The 6,829-nt window shown below is 39.2% G+C and overlaps 1 long non-coding RNA gene across 1 annotated transcript; it reads right to left on the bottom strand.

Moving 5' to 3' along the window:
- Nucleotides 1-1,796: 1,796 nt before the first annotated feature.
- LOC148184083 (uncharacterized) lies at nucleotides 1,797-6,519 on the bottom strand. The gene is made up of 3 exons (XR_015772778.1): nucleotides 6,363-6,519; nucleotides 4,908-5,024; nucleotides 1,797-2,215 (listed from the first exon to the last, which is right to left on the bottom strand). It is a non-coding gene; the product is annotated as an uncharacterized LOC148184083 (long non-coding RNA).
- Nucleotides 6,520-6,829: the final 310 nt, after the last annotated feature.

Genomic DNA, 6,829 nt, shown 5'->3' on the forward strand with positions numbered 1-6,829 from the left:
CTCGCACCAGCCAGCAGGTTCACCTGGGAAGTTTTGCTCTCAAACAAACTGGAAATGCCCATGGAAGTCTTCCTAGATGCTCCTTTCTACAACTACCTGGAATGTTTCTGTCTATTTGAGTTACAGAAAACAGATTTCACATCCAGTCTCTGATTTTTTGGTGGTTTTTTTCCTACGGTCATTTGGTTGTAAGGACAATAAAATATGTTTCTCCTCAAAAGGTGCCACTGCAAAAACTGTTGCAGGTTCCTCTAAGTCAATATTCCATAAAGCTCTTTGTAAAATGGGTTATGAACACTGACAGAGAAGAAAGGGGGCAACTGCTTTCTTCACTATTCATATATTAAATGTTACTGTCTGATGATCATGTGAAGTCTTTGGGGATTACAGCAATAAAACACCTTTAATGTTCCATATATACTTTGCTACAGTTATTATTGGATTCAGCTTATGAACTGATATTACCTGCTTAAGATAGAATCTGAGAGAATGCATACAGAGCAAAAATATGATTTTGCAAGCAAGATATTAGATAAATATTGTGTCTTTGTCTTTGTAGTCTGGTTTCCATAGCAACTTGAAGTTGCACCATCATTTGACCAACTCTTGACTGGAAAGCAAAACATTATTTTGGTCCAGAAAAGAAAAAGTAAAAAGAGTTATTACTATCTTCAGTAAAATATCATGGTATCCTTGGTAACACCACCATCAAAACCAGAGAGCATGCACTTATGCTGAAAAATCAGCATGGATCCTGAAGTTTTGAAATATGTAAAAGGGGATAAAAAGGGGGGGAAGGACCAGGAAAAAGTCCTTTTATAAAAAAATGGGGAGAAGACACAGTCTCGAGCCACATCAAGGGAAATACAGGTTGGATGTTAGGAAAAAGTTTTTCATGGAAAAAGTGATAAAGCACCCGGGGTGGTGGTGGAGTCACCATCCCTGGATGTGTTTAAGAAAAGACTGGATGTGGCACTCGGTGCCACGATCTAGCTGGGTGTTAGGGCTGGGCTGGACTCTGTGATCTTGGAGGTCTCTTCCAACCCAGTGATTCTGTGAATTCTGTGAACTAATTCTGGACTGAGGTGTCAGAGCTGCCTGGCAGAGGGACAGCAGCATCTGTGTCCTAAGGAGCTGTAAGAGACACCAGGAGATGAGAGAGGGAGGGATGGTGCAGAAATCAGAGTGCCCTGTACAAGGCACAGCTTCCATTTCTGATTTTCAGCTGGAATAATTTTTCCTTTTTTGAACTGAAAGCTTTTGGGTCAGGTTTATTGAAAATTAAGCTGCATATTTACATGTCTCAGTTTCCTGTGTACTGAGGGAATGGAGTTCTTTCATATGCAAATCTGATATCAAGAAAGATGTTAAACCAAATGAATGCAGAGTTAAAATATATTGGAAAATATTATTTTCTCCACTTAGTACTTATCCATTTTTGATCAAGTCTTCAGAGTCGAATTAATAGATTAATTTGACACAAAGGACTGTGTCAGAAGAACCTTTTCCTTGGGAAGCTCTCTGCTGAGAGAGGTCCCAAAATATTCCTTCAGAGTGGGACTATTTGATAATGTGCAAACTTTATTTTGCACATATAATTAAGACAGATGATTTTGCAGTGAAAAGGACACTTCAAATTCAGAAAGCAATTTCCACAGCAATTGGGTAATTGTGTAGAACATTTTGTAAGCATGTTTCTGGTTTTCCAGCCTACATTACTTGAACCACACCAGTGCCACAACTCTAAGGAATATTTAAAATCAAACAAACTGGACAGAAAATGCCTAATCCCAACCTTCCAAACATGCAAGGCAATGAACTTGATTTTATGGCATCACAAATTATCACTGGACATGACCATAACTTCATTTATACTTCACAGTCCTCTGCCAATGAAGGAAAAATCCTGGCAAATCAGTATTGCACTTGCTCACTCTCTCTTTTTGTCCATCTCATTTTCTCCTAAATGCTGACAAGGCCCAATTCATGAAACAGATAATGTTGAAGCTTTGCTAAATGCATGACACTTTTAATGGTTATTTACAACATTTTACTTCTGAATTCAGATGAGCAGTTCTGGAGCTAATCTCTGATATTTTGCATTCATCATGAGCTGATGTTTCCTAGGTATTTACTCAGGATGTGATTTACATTCATACTGATTTTCCATAAATGTTGAACTTCTGTCACTGACACTGGAATACTTCCTCTGAACCTGAAAATAGACAAGTCATGCTTAAAAACAGCGACTGGGAATTTAAAGTCAACAACAACCAGTAAAAGTTATAATTTCCCCCATTTCCAGAGAAAAATATCTGCAAGTGTATGAAATTTGGCTTGATTGTGCTATTACACACAGCACCGAGGAAGGGGCTCTTGTGTACTTACAGAGCAAGTGCCAGGTATTCAGACCTTAATTTTCCTCTAAGGCAAGCCAGTTGTGTCTGAATTTATTTCCTCTTTTCCCTTCCCCATCTCCTCCCCACCCTGCTATGCAAACCCAATGCATTATTCCCTTGATACGAAGGAATTAACCCTGGACATGGAAGAGGACAAGAACGTGCTGTGTGAAAAAATCAGCCAATACCTACTGTGTTTCTCTCACAAATCTTTCTTTCTTTCTTTAGATGTGGCAAAAAAAAAACCAACCCATACTCATTTAGCCAAAACACCTTTCTTTGCTCTCCTTCCCTCAGCTGAACAAACACTGAAACTGTGTTGAATGCACCTAAAGCGACCCTGTAGAATATTAGCTCTTACCCTGGCCATTCCTTATCTGAGAAGAAATGTTTCTTAATCAAATGGATATCAAACTTAATGGCACTGCTTGCAGTCACCACGCAGGTCTTGTACCCTGTGTTTAAGTAATAAAGGGCAGCAGAGAGTACACACAGCCAAAAATCCTCTGTGCATGCTGAGTAAACAGAGCTGATAACGATCATGGTCTTTAGCATTCCTGGGAGATAACACGTCACTCAGACTCTAATAAATGGGTTAAAGTAATACTTTTTGTCAGTTTATAGGACCTGGAGTCATTAAGAATAAATTACTTTTTTAATTAAAGATTTTTTTTATTATCTAATGAATGAATTTAAAATGTAAACTGCTGATTGAAAAAGGAAAATGGACGTCAGCCAAGACTGTGAATTCCAGGATATAAGAAAAAAAATTTATGAGAGCCAGCCACACACTGCACTGACCTTCTCCAATTTGAACAGGTAGTTAGCATGTTTAAAGAGAATGGTACATTAACATAATCTGAATTATCATTATTAAAATGCTGCTTCAGGTGTAATTAGTATTTTATTATCGTTACTGTTATGACTTAATTTCTGTCCTAGACAGATTTCATCTAGTGTTACTTCTCTCCTGTCTCCATGAACTGTGAATTCAGTGGCAACTAACAATGAAAGCTGTCACTGTTGTCTCACAAATTAATAGATCTTTGAGTCAGATGGAGGCCTCCCAGGAATTTATTCCCCAATCCAATTTTCCTGCCCTGCCTTGTGATTCTGTAGCCCTGAACAAACATGTGCTGACTGTTTCTCTAAGGTTCCCTTTCCCCAGTGGTCACAAATATCTCAGGACAGTCTTCCTCAAGTGCTCATGTCCCTGGAAGCACAGAAATTTAGAGGTGAAAGTGCTCTGCTGGTGATCAGCCACGCGAGCTTCCACCTTCCTGCACCCCACAGTCATCTGCAGGAAGGAATATTACCCTGATACTCAATAAACCTGTTCTTACAGCTTGGCTTTGTTTACCTTTTGATTGTCATCATGTAATTGCTACACACCCCCCTCCCTGCTGGTGTATTTTGATCACACCACCTTGCGCCAGGTTTGCACCCTGGGAGACTCTCAAGGTCAGAGATTCTCACACCAAATTGTGTGAGAGGCTCATCCTCACACTCCTCGTGAGCTGTACCACAGCCAGCCAGGCAGTGTTTAATATCATGAGCTTCTACCTTCCTGTTTTGAGTGGTAATTAAAACCATCACTTTCCTGGGGATTTGTTTTTGTGCCAAGCCTTCCCAGGGCTCTGCTGGCACCCAGCAGTCTCATCACCACATCACCTGGTGTCGGTCCTGGCTCAGAGCCACTGAGATGATGCTCAGGAGCCACCACTGGGCACTCACCCAGCATCACTTATCTTGGTTGATCCATTTTCTAGGCTTTTCTTTGTCTTGCCTGAAGAACCCAACACACCCCTTCTCTAGAAAATCATCCTATTCTCACATGAAAAATCACCATACTCAAAGGTGAACCATTACCCTGGTGAATTATCTCCTCCTTTTAACTTTTGTCCATATTTTTAATATGTACCTGTTCATCTTTTACTTCCAGTTACTTGATGTAATGATTGGTTTATTCTGCTTTATGTGCTGGTGTTTTTGCTAGATAAAAAAATCACTTTGCCTGATGGAGCCAGTGATAGGCTGTGAATTGATCACCTCTTTATCTTCTCTTATACAAATGATATTTATAATATATTTCATGAACTAGAGGGAAAAGAAAGTAAAAGAGTGTTTGCCTATACATACATACATACATATATATATATATACACTTTCAATTTTTGCTGATTTTTTTTCAAAATTCTGTCCTTTCCATTTCCAGGTTGTTTTTGGTTTTTTTTTACTATTCTTTAAATTATTTAACCAGTAAGATTTACTGAGACTAGTACAACAAAAGCTGAATGACACTTCTTCTTGTTCCTAGCATGTCTTTATTCGCTTATCATTTGCTAAGGCATTTCAAGCAAGATGTAACTTGATTGTCCTCTCTGAACTCTAGAGGATGTGTTCATCCTACTGAGGTTATAGGTTGTGATGTGCAATCATTAAGAATTCATGAAGGTTTCTAATAATAATTTTTAGGTTGGTGTCACCAGGATCTTTCTGAAACTTTACCTTTCTAAATTTTTCCAAGTTCCTTCTCTGCCTCAGGCTTTTCTTCTCAAAATTTTTGAGCAAACAGAATTATTGCTTTCTTCTTAAGCAAGAAGAAATGAAAGAAGGAAATCTCACCTGTTGAAAAATAAAGTGCCTAGATCTTGTTTGAAGAACCCTGTATGCTTAACATTTGGGGATTAAAAACCAGTTTGTCAGAGAGAAAATGTAAAAGCTTCCTTCTTCCAGAATAGACTGAATGATATTTGAGGTACTAGAACTTACAAAACTCCAAAGTAAAACTTTTCCACTGCCTATTCTTTCTCCCTTCTTTTGATACATATCTGGCAATGAGCACTTTTAAATCAATCTGAAATTTCTTTTTTTTTTTCCTTTTTAAAAATCTTATTAAATTACATCAAGAAGCACCATATTTGAGCTGCTGACTGTTAAAAGTGAGCTGTCATGCTGAGCAGCTGACTGCTTTAAAAAGTCAGGATTTTAAAGCCAGTGCTGGTTTCTCTGGTGTTGCCATGTGGTGAGACCAGATGAGAGTAACAGCACTTGGTGCACAAGGAGACATTCACAGATATTTTTTATTTATTTGATGCGGTTTTTCATCTGTTCAGCTTTTGGTCCCCAGGCTCTGGAAGCTCCTTCATAGGGTAATTTCTAATCCAGAAGTGTTTTGTGCTCTGCCTGGACTAAACAACCTGATCTAATGGAAAGTTCCTGCTCATGGCAGGGGCTTGGACCTGGGTGACCTTGAAGGTCCCTTCCAACCCAACCTGTGATTCAGTGATTCTACAGCTCTAGAGGAAGCAGCAGAGATGGTACACATGAAAAACACTGGATCAGAGCAAGGTCTGCACATCCCAAAATCCTGTTTCCATTGTGATCTGGAGTTAATTCCTAGAGAAAAACTAATTACTGGGTGTGTGCCCAAAATTACTCCTCCAAAACCCTCTTAGCTTCCAGCAGCCCTCTCTGCAGAGACACCTTGAGCAACTTGTGTTGTTCTTAATAACTGTTAACACCAAAATTACATTTTTTGTCATAAAAATATTCATTGGGTATCTTCCTTCCACTAAATTGTCCCAGCACCTCAAGAATCACAGGCACTATTATTGTGCATAGCAACCTATGCTCTTATCTATTTCTGAATGATTGTGGGAGATACTGAACATCCCAAGTGTATTCCATATAAGTTGAGACACAGTAATCAAAGTTTCATGCAATTTTGGGTGTCTCTCTTTTTTTTTTTTTTTTTTTTTTAACTTTTCTGGGAGGAGCAATAACTTGTCTATTTTTATGTGACTGTATTTCTAATTTACAGCAGAATCTCCTAGAGCGTGGAAAATGTACTTTCTTATAAAAGTCTTATAAATCAAAACACTAATAAATAAATATTGCATATACCAGGCAAGCAGCAAGTCTGCAAATCATTTTTTTTTGTAAGTGCACAGTAAACCTTACCTTGGCAAGGTTGTACAGGTGAAGTGTCACAAAGATTTGTAGGAAAAAAGTATGCTGGCATATACAGAATTTTAGATTGAAGTTTCCATGTCCCAGTGCTCTCAGCAGTCACTTTTACAGGGTGCTCTCATGGTAAATAAGGCAAACTGCACCCTCATCTTCCTAAGGAGGAGTGGGGGATCAGGTCAGGGGGACTTTTTATCCCTGTTAGTGCCAGTGAAGCTGCAGCTGAAACACAGGTCGGGTTTTGAGCTCATCACATTAAAAGGGGTGTGGAGGGAGAGGTTTGAGCAGCTGGTGAGGGAGCCTGGCATTGTGACTGGAGAGGTGGGGGAGCTGGGTCCTGTCCTCTGCTGAAGGAGATACCAAGGAAGCGATCTAAAGTCAACCTGAGCTACTGGAAAGGTAATGCAAAACAAAAAAAACGCCAATTTTTCCCATTTCTAGCAATGGCAGTGGCCCCAGGC

Source organism: Pseudopodoces humilis, chromosome 6 (genome assembly GCF_049639895.1).
Source record: "Pseudopodoces humilis isolate 2021_Gansu_Grassland_sample_001 chromosome 6, ASM4963989v1, whole genome shotgun sequence".
Classification (NCBI taxonomy): domain Eukaryota; kingdom Metazoa; phylum Chordata; class Aves; order Passeriformes; family Paridae; genus Pseudopodoces; species Pseudopodoces humilis.